General features: G+C 38.6%; 1 protein-coding gene and 1 pseudogene across 3 annotated transcripts in view; one reads left to right on the top strand and one right to left on the bottom strand.

The window, feature by feature from the left end:
* Positions 1-8,741, bottom strand: part of LOC113892972 (lysozyme C, milk isozyme-like) — a 27,113-nt gene extending 18,372 nt beyond the window's left edge. For both annotated transcript variants that reach the window (XR_003511185.1, XR_003511186.1), the window contains exon 1: positions 8,665-8,741. The gene's annotated coding sequence lies outside the window, so the exon portion shown is untranslated. The remainder of the gene's footprint in view (positions 1-8,664) is intronic.
* Positions 8,368-14,277, top strand: LOC113892971 (annotated as a pseudogene). The gene is made up of 4 exons (XR_003511184.1): positions 8,368-8,835; positions 10,060-10,224; positions 12,179-12,254; positions 13,403-14,277. The product of XR_003511184.1 is annotated as a lysozyme C, intestinal isozyme-like (transcript).

Genomic DNA, 14,277 nt, shown 5'->3' with positions numbered 1-14,277 from the left:
AGCGACTTCACTTTGACTTTTCACTTTCATGCATTGGAGAAGGAAATGGCAACCCACTCCAGTGTTCTTGCCTGGAGAATTCCAGGGATGGGGAAGCCTGTTGGGCTGCGGTCTATGGGCTCGCACAGAGTCGGACACGACTGAAGCGACTTAGCAGCAGTAGCAGCAGCAACTTGTGGCAAGACACCTCAGGGTGCTGCTCCAGAATGACTAGCACTTAAACAAATTTTCTCACTTGAAAATCAGAACGTTCTCTCAAGCAGAACTTGAAAGAAAAGGAACTGCACAGGGTTTAATTAATCTCCTGCGTCCACACAGGGTGGCTAAGGCGAGGAGAGGGTGCACACACCAGGCAACAAGCAGACCTGTGGCTGCCGAAGACAGAGGAGCAGTCACGGTAAGCCTCGTTGCTAAGAAAGATCAAAACCAACTCTCCTGGATAAAGGGACTCTCTGCCAGACACAAAGCCAAAACCCAACTTCTTATGAAGTTTACAGAATCCTGATGTTTTCTGTGTGCAAACTTTAAAAAATGGAATTCTCACCTTTCTCAGAAAATAAAAGAGGAGATTTCAGAGTTCAACAACCACCAAGTGAGTAACAAGTAACTTTGGAAACTATCACTAAGATCAGAAGGTCTGTCTTCTGCTTGGTCATTCTCACCTTGTAGAATTAAAGAGAAAGATCTGCCAAAAAAACAAACCAAAATGACACCCAAACCTGAAAAACCCTCCAAAACACCCAAACCAATAAAAATTAAAAACCCAAAACTCTGCAGATATAATTAATACATTTGCCCTAACAGTTATTTATCCTGCCCATCCCTTTCCAGCACCATCTCCACCACCTCCTGTCCCTGTTTCTCCCCCCATCCTTATACAAAGCTGTTTTCTTAACAAAGCACCTCATTAAGCAAGTAGTGATTCACACCAGGCAAATGTATACTTTCAAGAATTTGCATACTTAGTTTCCTGTGTTTCTTTGGAGAGGCTCATTCTTGATGAGGAAGTAAAACTCCAGCCTTTGCAAGTATTTGGTGGCTCCTGGGAACTGTGACTTCTCCCTGAAGCTATTTTTCTGGTGGAGCCAGGGAATTACCCTAGTAACAATGAGCACAATGATTACAAGTTTTGATTATCTGCCCTGTCAGCTTCTTGCATGCAAGAGAACCTATAAACAAAAACACAGGTAGGCCTCTCCTTCTATGTACCTTAGTATGACCCTTAAATGGAATGCTAAGTGAACAGCAACAACAAAAGGATGATACAGCACTCTGACATCAAGCCTGTCCTTCCATTTCCCACAGATCCCAACTCTACTAACTGGCCTGCTTTCAGATCAACTTTCTGTTAGAGGCGCTCTGATGGGCCTTTAATAGGTATTTTACTGAAGTGTTGGGTAGAGCTTACAGGAAAAGCAGGTGGGCAGGCAGGGGGGCCTTTTACTGGCTTCCAGAAGGGCTGTGGGCAAACTGCTGCACTTCAGTGAATTTCTGTTTCTTCATTGGTAAAATGCCAATGTTGACAATACCTTTTTCAAGGGGAGTTAAGGGAATTAATACATATTAAGCTTTTTAGAATAATGCCTGGGACATGGTATGCACTGTGTCTGAATTTGCTATTACAGTACAGAAGGTCTGCCCACTTCAACATGGCTTATGGTTTTTCAACTTTACAATGGTGTGGAAGTGGTATGCATTTGTTGCAGGAAGGGGGACCCCTTCCAGGGCCCGAAACAGGGCTTTTTTCTAACACTCGGAAATGAATTGTCTGAGGAGACACATGTGCTGACAAAGCAAGAGATTTTATTGGGAAAGGGCACCCGGGTGGAGAGCAGTAGGGTAAGTGAACCCAGAAGAACAGCTCTGCCATGTGGCTCGCAGTCTTGGGTTTTATGGTGATGGGATTAGTTTCTGGGTGTTCTTTGGCCAATCATTCTAATTCAGAGTCTGTCCTGGTGGAGCACGCATCGCTCAGCCAAGATGGATGCTAGCGAGAGGGATTCTGGGAAGTGGACGGACACGCGGTGTCTCCTTTCAACCTTTCCCGAACTCTTCTGGTTGGTGGTGGCTTATTAGTTCTGTATTCCTTATCAGGTTCTCCTGTCATAAAACAACTCATGCAGATGGTTACTATGGTGCCTGGCCAGGGAGGGTGGTTTCAATCACTGTGCTTCCCCTGACACATTCAGTAGAAAATATCCTTGGAGTTTGAAATGTGATCTTTTCCCAGGCTAGTGTTACCTTTTGTTTACAAGGGTAAATAACCAATATACTTAAAACAATTCTGTACCCAGACAACCATTCTGTCTTCTACTTTCAAGAGCATATTCAATATTGCATGACATATTCAACACTTAATTCTAAAACAGACTTTGTGTCAGATGATTTTGCCTGACTGTAGGCTAATGAATGTGTCCCAGGGAGGTTTAAGGTATGCTAGGCAAAACTCTGATGTTTGGTAGGTTAGGGGTATAGAATGCATTTTTGACTTATGTTATTTCTGACTTATGATGGGTTATCAGAATGTAACCCCACAGTAAGTCAAGGAAGACCTGTTAATAGATTCCCCCTTTTTTCAATAACCCAGAACTCCTAATTAAGATCACTTGACAGAGTCCCAGAACACTGAAAATTCTTGAGAACTAATCCTGAAACATAAGAATATTCATTTAAGCAATTATCAACTGGTAGCAAATTTCTAGGGCAGGAAGCTAACTCCCTTTTAGAGATAAAAATTTCAAAACATTACCACTGAACCTTGAGATGAACTTATATAAGAATATTTATATTGTTTGTATTCCCCCGAATTCAGATGTTGACATCCTAAAACCCCAAAGATGATATATTAGGAGATGAGACCTTTGAGCAGTTCTCAGATCATAAAGGTGGAGCCTTCACAAATGGGATTAGTGTTCTCATAAAACAGACCCCACAGAGACCCTTCTACCATGTGAGGAACAGCAAGAAGGCCCTGGCTGCAAACCAGGAAGAGAACCTGTAGAAGAATCCACAGTGCCAGTGCCTTGACCTTGGACATTCCAGCCTCCAGAACTATGAGAAATAAACTTCTATGGTTTGTAAATTAAAGCAAAAAGAATAGCTATATTCTTATAATTATTATAAAAGAAGAGCTGGATCTAAATGGTGTTTCTGGCAGATGGAACAAATTAAGTTTACCCATTCAGATGGCTGAAGTGTTTTACCAGTATTTCTGGAAATGTACTTTTAAGATTTTTACTTGTCTTTAATAAATAATCTTATGGAGTCTGTGAACAAAATCTAGGGCCAAGAGAGCTTATGGAAATACCAAATAGCAATTTATTTATTTTTTTTATAAAATCTCTCTCTCTCTCTCTCTTTTTTTTCCCCCCAGTCCCATGTTTGCTTTAGTCAGCATTTATCTCTTTGGATGCTTACACTTTAAAGATATGGTAAGGTCAGCATTTCCAAGGGACTGAGAAAGAATTGTAGGTTTTATCTAAGAAGGAACTCAGGGGCATATTTGCCTATTAACAGAAATCTAGGATAAGTACTATAATGTTTTTCTTTTCTTTGATGGTAGGATAATATAGCTCGATAATTTTTATTTGGTAGTGCCAGCCCCAAATATGGGGGGGTCTGGACCTGATGGGGTCTGCTTACAGAGTAAGGGAAAATCTATCAAGCCTTTCTGTATATTCTCTGGACCTTTGTCAAAGCTATTTCCTGGCTATCAATATTTACATAAGTTTTATACCTACTTGAGTACCATTTGCAATTCTTGAAGTTTTTCTCCGATATTCCCATCCTAATCTTGTTAAGGAAGTGTTTTAGTTTTTCTCACACTAGCCAAAGTATTCTATATATACTTCTCTCTTTTCTTTCTTTCTCTCTCCTCTCTTTCTTCAATCTGATCTTCCTATAGGTATCAAGAGGACATTTGTTGAAGGTTGTTGTTGCTGCTCACTCAGTTGTGTCCAGCTCTTTGTGACCCCATGGCTGGAGCACAGCAGGCTTCCCTGTCCTTCACCATCTCCCAGAGCTTGCTCAAACTCATGTTCATTGAGTCAATGATGCCATCCCACCCTCTCATTCTCTGTCACCCTCTTCTCCTCCTGCCCTCAATCTTTCCCAGCATCAGGGTCTTTTCCAGTGAGCCCACACTTTGCATCAGGTGGCCAAATTATTGAAACTTCAGCTTCAGCATCAGTCCTTCCAGTGAATATTCAGGGTTGATTTCCTTTAGGATCAACTGGTTTGATCTCCTTACAGTCCAAGGGACTCTCAAGAATCTTCTCTAGCACAACAGTTTGAAAGCATCAATTCTTCGGTGCTCAGCCTTCAGACAGATGGTCCAACTCTCACATCCATACATGACCACTGGAAAAACCATGGCTCTCACTGGATGGACCTTTGTTGGCAAAGTAATGTCTCTGCTTTTGAACTTGCTGTCTAGGTTTATCATAGCTTTTTTTCCCAAGGAACAAGCGTCTTTTAATTTCATGACTGCACTCACTGTCCACAGTAATTTTGGAGTAAATAAAGTCTGTCACTGTTTCATTTTTTTCCACATCTACTTGCCAGGAAGTGATGGGACCAGATGCCATGATCTTAGTTTTTAAAATTTTGAGTTTTAAGTCAGCTTTTCACTCTCCTCTTTCACCTTCATCAAGAGGCTCTTTAGTTACTCTTTGCTTTCCGCCATTAGGGTGGTGTCATCTGCGTATCTGAGGTTATTGATATTTCTCCCAGCAATCTGGATTCCATCTTGTGCTTCATCCAGTCCAGAATTTCACATGATGTACTCTACATAGAGGGCTTTGCAGGTGGCACTAGTGGTAAAGAACCCGCCTGCCAATGCAGAAAACATAGAGAAGCAGGTTTTATCCCTGGGTCGGGAAGATTCCCTAGATGAGGGCATAGCAACCCACTCCAGTATTTTTGCCTGGAGAATCCCCATGGATAGGGGAGTCTGGTGGGCTACAGTCCACAGGGTTGCAAAGAGCTGGACACTAGTGAAGTGACTTATCATGCAGGCACACATGCACTCTGTGTAGAAGTGAAGTAAGCAGTGTGACAATATACAACCTTGATGAACTCCTTTCCCAATGTTGAACCTGTCCAGATTAGAGCTCTTTGAAAAATCCTTTAACCAGTCTTCGCTGGTAGCTCAGTGGTAAAGAATCCACCTGCCAGTGCAGTATACACGGGTTCAATCCCTGATATAGGATGATCCCACATGCCCCAGAGCAACCAAGCCTGTGCACCACAATGCCTGAGCCTGTTCTCTCGAGGCTGGGACCTGCATTACTGAGCCCATGAATCCCAACTACTGAAGCCCGTGTGCCCTAGAGCCTGTGGTCCAAAACAAGAGAAGCCACCACAATGAGAACGAGAAGCCCACACACTAGAGAGTAGCACCCTCTCTGCACAACTAGAGAAAAGCTCGCGCAGCAATGAAGACCCTGGACAGCCAAAAATAAAATAACTTAGTTGTAAAAAGTCCTTTTAGGTACTTCCCTGGTGGTCCAGTAGTTAGGAATCCTCCTGCCAATGCAAGGGACATGGGTTTGATCCCTGATTGGGAAAATTCCACATGCTGAGAGGCAACTAAGCCTTTGCACCACAACTATTGAGGGTACACTTTGCAACAACTGAACCCAGGGGTCTGGAGCCCATGCTTGGTAACAAGAGAAGCCACTACAATGAGATGCTCACTCCCTACATCTAGAGAGCAGCCCCTGCTTGCAGCAACCAGAGAAAGCCTGCATGCAGCAACGAAGACCCAGTTCAGCCATAAATAGATAAAAATTTAAAAATCCTTTTAGGTATAAAACTACAAAACTTCAGTATACGTATTTCAGTTCTGACTTCAAACCAGTGAGTCTTTTTATGACTTAAAACCAATATTAGTGGGAATGCAAACTAGTACAGCCACTATGGAGAATAGTGTGGAGATTCCTTAAAAAACTGGAAATAGAACTGTCATATGACCCAGCAATCCCACTGCTGGGCATACAAACCAAGGAAACCAGAATTGAAAGAGACATATGTACCCCAATGTTCATCGCAGCACTGTTTACAATAGCCAGGACATGGAAGCAACCTAGATGCCCATCGGCAGGTGAATGGATAAGAAAGCTGTGGTACATATATACAGTGGAATATTATTCAGTCAATAAAAAGAATGCATTTGGATCAGTTCTAATGAGGTGGATGAAACTGGAGCCTATTATACAGAGTGAAGTAAGCCAGAAAGAAAAATACTAATATTAACACATATATATGGAATTTAGAAAGATGGTAATGATGACCCTATATGTGAGACAGCAAAAGAGACACAGATGTAAAGAACAGTCTTTTGGACTCTGTGGGAGAAGGTGAGGGTGGGATGATTTTAGAGGGTAGCGTTGAAACGTGTATATTATCATATGTGAAGCGGATCGCCAGTCCAGGTTCGATGCATGAGACAGGGTGCTCAGGACTGGTGCACTGTGATGACCCTGGGGGATGGGATGGGGAGGGAGGTGGGAGAGGGGGTCTGGATGGGGAACACACGTGCACCCGTGGCTGATTCATGTTGATGTTAACCACTACAATATTGTAAAGTAATTAGCCTCCAATTAAAATAAATAAATTTAAAAAAAAAACACAATATTAGGGCTTACCCATGGACATGAGAGGTGTCCCCTAAGAAATGTAGCCCTCTCAAGATGCAGAGCCTCTCCAGAGAAAGCCTAAGAAAGCAAAGACCTTCCATGTCACAGGTAGCAAAGAAACCTCTATCTCCCACCAAGTGACACCTTAAATCACTGGCCTCCTAACCTGTGTTACCAGAAGATGATACTACTAGGAGAGTTTTCCCCTCAAAACCAGGCAACAAAGGTAGAGGCCATTATGGCCTCTTATGGACTTGGATACTTTATTCAAACTCCCCTAAAGGCTGGCATGGTTGGACAAAGAGAGTGTTGCCTGTCACTTCATGTCTCAGGCTCCCAGCTGGCTGGCTAGCTGCTGATGCAAGCCTGACAGACAACCTGCACCCCCCAGTGGCAGGACCCAGAGGGAGTATTCTCACTGGTGACAAAGCCAAGTTCTCAATACATAAACCAAATGGAGATTCTCATCTCATGGCTTTTCATTCTTCTGACAAATGACAGCGACAAAGGAAAGCATGACTCCTTCAGGAAGGCTAAGAATCAATAACCATAGGTGTTGATTACCAAAACCAAATTCACAAGAGTCCCAATTCAAGATCAATTTTCACAAATGTTTTTCTTCTGCCAGTGTGAATTCACAAAGGGACAAGGAAAAACTGTTATCTTCCTCTTTTGACTGTGCACTACAGACAGAGAGCTGGGAGACTGACGGTAAAAATTCTCAGGCCTGTTGTCAGTTATCCCATATCTCAACTGCAGTCTCCAGGGAGAGTGGAGTGTTCCAACCTTTCACTGTCTCATTCTCATCACTAGAAACTGTAGAGGAGGAAACTTTTGTTTCATTTTACCTTATTAAGTTTTTGGCTGGGGTTCTGTGCAAAAGATTAACAAGAGAAAAGTAAACAAGTATATTAACATGTAGATCTCATATATACTTATGAGAAATGTTAGTGGGAGTAACTTAAAAACATGGTTAGAACTTGGACTTACAGATTATCTTGACCAAAGAACAATATACTTTTAAAGTAGCAACAAGACAGAGGAAACCAGTGCTAGGCTTCAAGGTTGGCAAATTGTGGAACAATAAATACATTAGAAACTGATGGAAGATACTAGCTACTCAGTAAAGGTTATTTTGTTGAATCCTCTGTTGCTGTCTTGGGGCTGATAAGTGTCAATAATCACCAAGGTTGTTGGTGATTAATATCTGCACAAATTTATGCTTTGCTTTCAGGAAAACAGGAGGAGGGCAGAGAATTTTTCTTGGATCTGTTTCTTCTCAGTTGTCTTCAGCTCAAAATAATCCTTGTGCTAAAGGGGAAGATTTTTAGGTGGCATATTCTGTTATCTTTCTGTAGACTTTACTGTTAAGTTCTTTTGCATTATATGTTCTAACATGGAAATGTGAAATAAGACATTGTCAGAAAGGAGTTAGGAATATTGTTCACATGAGCTTACTTATTATAATAAAACACTGATTCATAAAATAAGAATTTGTAATAGACACCAAAAAAGTTGGCAGAGGAATCTGGTTGAGCAACATGGTGTAGTGCTACATACCTGTCAGAACACCAGAGAGCATGTCATGTTGTTTTGTGTATATAATACATAAATGTATATAATAAATACATACATATATAAAAATGTATATAATACAATTTTAAGGAAAAAGATGAAGACAATATAATGAAAGCATATAAAACAACACCATGCAAGTGAATGTTAATCAAGATGGGAACTCATTTTCAGTTGTGTAAAATGTTCATTCAGGGTTTTTTTTTTCCTTTATAGTTGCTCAAATTCAATAGTGCTAATCCCAGTTCTTCCTGAGCAGTATATTTCATTATTTTCTTGCAATTAACTCTTAGGACATCAGAATATCCCTCTGCAAACATACAGAACAAAACTTTTAGTGTCAGTGAAGTAATAAAACGTCCCTGCTTTCCACATGTCTCCAAGGGTGGAGCCCCCAAACTGATCAGAGAAGAGGGAACTGAAAAGATGTTAAATACCAAGTCCAGCTCACCCTGGTCAGCCTGGAGGTCTGGCTTCTCAGTCAACATGAAGGCTGTCCTTATTCTGGGGCTTCTCCTCCTTTCTGTCACTGTCCAGGGCAAGAAATTTGAGAGGTGTGAGCTTGCCAGAACTCTGAGAAGATATGGACTGGATGGCTATAAGGGAGTCAGCCTGGCAAATTGTAAGTTAACTCTTCTTCATCCTTTCAAACAGTTAGCCAGGTGTGGAACAGACACTAACAGAGGAAGAAGAAAGAGACTTTGAGTGAATGGGCCTTTTTATTTCTTGGCAGGTTTGCACATTTACAATGGTTAAAAACATCAAAGTTTCCTTTAGAATCAGATGTACCAGGTGAAGGAATGAGTCATGGGAGGGTCAAATTCTATAGCATTCTAAGCATGCCAGATTCCCATATACTCCTCTAGTGCCACTAAATTTGCCAGCTGGCACATGAAGGCTGACTCTAAGATATATTTCAGAAGCTGGGATAGGTCTGTCAAGCCCTTGGTGTTTGACTCTACTCATTTCCAGTTTGGAACTCGTGTTCTGCAAGCCTAAGTAGGCAGTGTTGCTTTGTTTTTTTTTTTTTTTTCATTTTTAATCCCCCTACCATGATGTTGAGCTTTTAAACAAAGTTTTTTTAAAACTTACATTGAACTCTTAAAACAGGGACAGTAGGAACCTAATTCCCTCAATCAATATCTACATAAGGATCCCTGAAATGCAGCATGAAAATATATCTTATTGTTTTAACTCTCCATTAATTAATTTTCATTTTCTTCCACAGAATTAAAGATGTACCTTAAGGAAAAGTGGCTGTGTACTTTAGTCCATATTTGTCAACGTCCTCACTGTATTTTTCAGATTGAATTCATATATTTCCCCTCCATAAGTTATTTTTGAACGAATGAGCAACTGGCTGGCTGGCTGGATGACATAGTCTTTCCTATTCTATGATTCTTGTTGTCTGGATTCTATTTTGATACCCAAATTCACCTTTAGGTATCATAAGAAATTTTCTTTCTCCTAGAAAATCCTTACTTTTTCTAATAAAGGTATTTTCCCATTAGCATATACATCTGCTGCTAATGACTCACCAACTCTGCTGCTTTTTCCACTCTAGGCTCAATCTTACCTAGGGATGGGAGCACGGGAAGGGTAATAGTAATAGAAGACACAGCTATTTTAATATTTTTGCAATATGTTATCTTATTTCATTAGTATTTTCAAATGTTTGGCTAACAAAAGAATTCTCTTAAGGGCCCTCAACACCAAGTGTTAAAATATTTACAAGTAAAATATATCTTTATGCTTCTGAAACAAATCATTAGTAAAATAGAATTGTGCTATGAAATATAAGGCATATGATGTTGCTGTTTATTACTAAAAATACATTTTTTTTCAGGAATGTGTTTGACCTATGGAGAAAGCCGTTATAACACATGAGTTACAAACTACAATCCTGGAAGCAAAAGCACTGATTATGGGATATTTCAGATCAACAGCAAATGGTGGTGTAATGATGGCAAAACCCCAAAAGCAGTTAACGGCTGTGGTGTATCCTGCAGTGGTAAGACAAGATAATGTTAAGTGATGGCACAGGTCCCATTTGGTGGTACCTATAAGAAGAGAGATTTAATACAAATGAAAAGGTCTTGAAGAGTTCATGAGGGACCTAGAAAAACTCCATCTTAACTTCTAGAAATGCTTTATTATCTACCTAAGTCCTTAAGTAAGAAATTAAACAGCTGGTATCATAAAAGTTTGCTGTTTGTTAACATACAAAAATTTTTGGAATGATCTATCACTTTATTATAACCGGACTTGTTGATGCTTTGTAAAGAGCAATGCTATTCCTCCTACTTACCTTGTTTGGGAAAGGTTTAGGGATAATCAGGCTGTATGTGTGTGTGTTTTAAATATATACTCCTTTGTTGGAAAATGAAAGAACTTTTGATTATGAAATATTTTAAATATGTGAACAATTTGAAACATTAGTATATCAACATAAATGTGTACTTTAACAGTATAAATGTGCTTTAGCAGTTGTTAACATTTTGTCATGTTTACTGCTTTTATGTATATATTATCCAGTTGGTGGTTTTTTGCTGAGTGATTTTCAAGTGAATTAGAAACATTATTACTTTCCATTTCTAAATTCTTTACTGTGCATCTCTAAAAACTACACTTCATATTTAATCACTACCATTCTAACAATTTAATATATGGATTTGTTTAATCAGAATGAAACAAATATTCTATTGAGTTCCTTTTCAAATTGAGATAACATATGCAATATTTAGGGCTTGCCAGGTGAGGCTAGTAGTAAAGAACCTGCCTGCCAGCTCAGGAGACGTAAGAGACACGGGATTGATCCCTGGGTTGGGAAGATCCTCTGGAGGAGGGCATGGCAGCCCACTCCAGTATTCTTGCCTGAGAGAACCCCAACGGACAGAGGAGTCTGAGGGGCTACAGTCCATGGGGTCTCACAGAGTCGGACACGACTGAAGCTACTTAGCAAATATGTATTTGCTACATATTTATTTACATACAATATTTATTGCATACATACAATATTTATTGCATAAAATATTGAGAAGTATTGCATACATACAATATTTATTGCATAAAATATTGAGAAGTATTGCATACAATATTTATTGCATATAATATTATTGCATAAAATATTGAGAAGTATTGCAAATTTGATATTGTTTAATTTTTAATATTAAAATTCCTAATAAAGAAGATTAGTTTCTGGATATTCTTTTGTATTCAGTTAATTGTTAGGGTTTAAAAATTATTTTTTATTATATAATAATCTGTGGTCATTGAATAAAAATTCTTACTACCCAGAGATTTATGACCACTGGTAACTTTTGGTATCCACATCTTCTTTCAGGATATATATCACTCATGTACATGATAAAGCTGTATCATGCACATTTGTACCCACAAACATGTAAGCAATGTGCTTCAACAAAAATGAAACTGAACTATATTTACCAGCTTACAATTTGCTCTTTACTGTAAAAAATAATTTTTTAACAAATATTAATCTTTATTATTTTTTCTGGATGAATAGAATTCTACTATATAAATATTCTAAAATTTATCAATCCAGCTCTTGTATTAACATATATATCTTGGGTACATATCTTATTATTTTGGGGGGAATAAATTTCCACTAGTAGAATTGCTGAGCAAAAAACTGCTAGACCAGGTTCTTCTGTTTGTTTTTGTTTGGTTTTCACAGTGTCCAGTGAAAAGAGAACCTTCTATCATATTTGTTAATAGTTCCAGAGCTTCCAATGACTTTGGCAAATGAGAAACAAAATGCTTTATTTCATGCCAAGTGAGATGGAATGGAGAGAGTTTCTCCCAATATTCACAGATAAAGGGACTCTTAAAAAAATAATTTTAGTTGTTCTTTCCTCAGCCTAAGAGAATAAAGCTGGCTGAACCTAAAATTTACATGAAATTCCTGTGAGCACTGTCCTCATTTCTCACCACTTCTTTTTCAGCTATGCTGAAAGATGACATCACTCAAGCTGTAGCATGTGCAAAGACGATTGTCAGTCGGCAAGGCATTACAGCATGGTATGTTATTTTTTTGTTTTCCGTCCAGTGTTGTTGAGATATAACTGACACACAGCACTTCGTAAGTTTAAGGTGTACAGTATAAATGATTTACGTACACCCCAAAATGATTGTCACAGTAAGTTTAGTGAACACCCATGATCTCAATGGATAAAAAGTTAAAGAAACAGAAGAAAAAGTTTTGTGTGTGTGATGAAAAGCTTAGGATTTACACTCTGATCTATTCATTATATTATCATGTCGTACATTACATCCCTAGTGTTTGTTTATCTTATACCTGGAAGTCTGTAGTACTTTCCACTGCTTTCATCCAATTCCCCACCCCTCACGCCACCCACAATAGCCACCTCTGGTAACCATAAATCTCACCTCTTTTTCTATGAGCTGGTTTGTTTGTGTTTGAAGTATAAACTTCAAACTGCAACACTATGTAAGTTCCTTTTACAGAGCAAGGCATGCGTTAGGCTTTAAAAGGGAGACCTGCAGTCTTCCCTAGTAGTTTAGATTCTGTGCTTTCAATTCAGGAGGTGGGGGTCTGGTACCTGGTTGGGGAACCTAAGATACCAGAGGCCATGTGGTGCGGTTTAAAAAAAAAGGGTCGGGGGGAGTTTTACCCTACTGTTTTACAGTAGTTTTACCCTACTGTTATGAGACAAGTCAGGGAATATTCTCAAAGACCAAGGTATGCTACTGAGAACTGAAAATCTAAAAAATTAGATTTATGCTCAACAGTGTATTACATAGAAATAATCTACTTTAACCGATTCAGAATCTAATTCTTTTATTCCTAAATTTATTTTAAGGGCTTCTAGAGTTTTTAAGTTTCTACATACTCTACCAATTCTTGTCATATCTTGAAATTAATTTTGAAAGTAAGTAAATATGGAACACGCTTTGCAGTTGTGTTGTGGACTACACAAGACTCAATATTTGTGTTCAGCATTCTGTGCTCTAGTGAAGGCTTGGGAGAGATGTGAACTCCTTGGTATACATGTCTCCAGTTAATAAATAGCAATACTTGGATCGATCTGTAGCCTGTATTTCATATATTGATAAACAATTTTGTTCTCCCAAAGGATCTGAAATATGTATAACACGATGAAGATATGTTTTAACCTTATTACCATGTATTTCATCTTTCTCTACAGGGTGGCGTGGAAAAACAAGTGTCGAAACCGAGATGTCAGCAGTTATATTCAGGGTTGCAAACTGTAACTCTGTTGTTTTCTTTCTTCTGCTCATTTGTCTCTTTTTCATATTAAGAAGTAATAGTTGAGTAAAATGTTATACTACCACTCTTTCAAACAAATAATGCTTTTACAGAAGCAGGAGCATGTGGTCTTTCTTCTAAGAGCCTTGATGTTTACCTCATATGCTAATTGTTTGATATTACTACAACATTTTTCAGGTTCTTAACAGAACTAATGCTGGTGAATATTTGTCTAAAACCTTAGTTAGCAAATGTATCTCTAGTACATTAAGTTCTTAATCAAAGAAATAACCCAGACTTAATTTTGAATGATACAAGTATTCCCCAATATTTAACACAAATATTACAAAAGAATATCTTTAAGTGAATTGATCTTGGGCAAAGTCCCACTGTGTAGGCATGTGAATTTTCATCTGTCCAGCCAAAAGGAGATGAATTTGACAGTTAGTCAAATGACTAACTATGAAAACAGCCTGAATTAAGGATTTTGTTTTCATACAATGTGGCCTTTGATTTAAATGTTTTTGTAGAAATGTTGCATTTACATAGCTTTAAAAATAAACTCACAATTTATACATCAACTTATTTTAGCCTTTGTAAAGAACTCATTATGCATCTTGCTGATTCTGGAACATAAAGAAGGATTAGACAAGCTAATGCTTTTCCTTAATTTTATTAACTTAGATTCACACTTTATGACAAATTCAGAGGTAGATGAGCTTGCAAGCATTGAATTAATTGCTATTAAATAGATGTGAAATTATGCAAACTGTAAAAAAATACAAACGTTTTCATTAAAAGCTTTGCAATTCA

Source organism: Bos indicus x Bos taurus, chromosome 5 (assembly GCF_003369695.1).
Source record: "Bos indicus x Bos taurus breed Angus x Brahman F1 hybrid chromosome 5, Bos_hybrid_MaternalHap_v2.0, whole genome shotgun sequence".
NCBI classification, from domain to species: domain Eukaryota; kingdom Metazoa; phylum Chordata; class Mammalia; order Artiodactyla; family Bovidae; genus Bos; species Bos indicus x Bos taurus.
The sequence above is the reverse complement of the archived record's forward strand: the minus strand, read 5'-3'. Positions and strand labels throughout refer to the sequence as shown.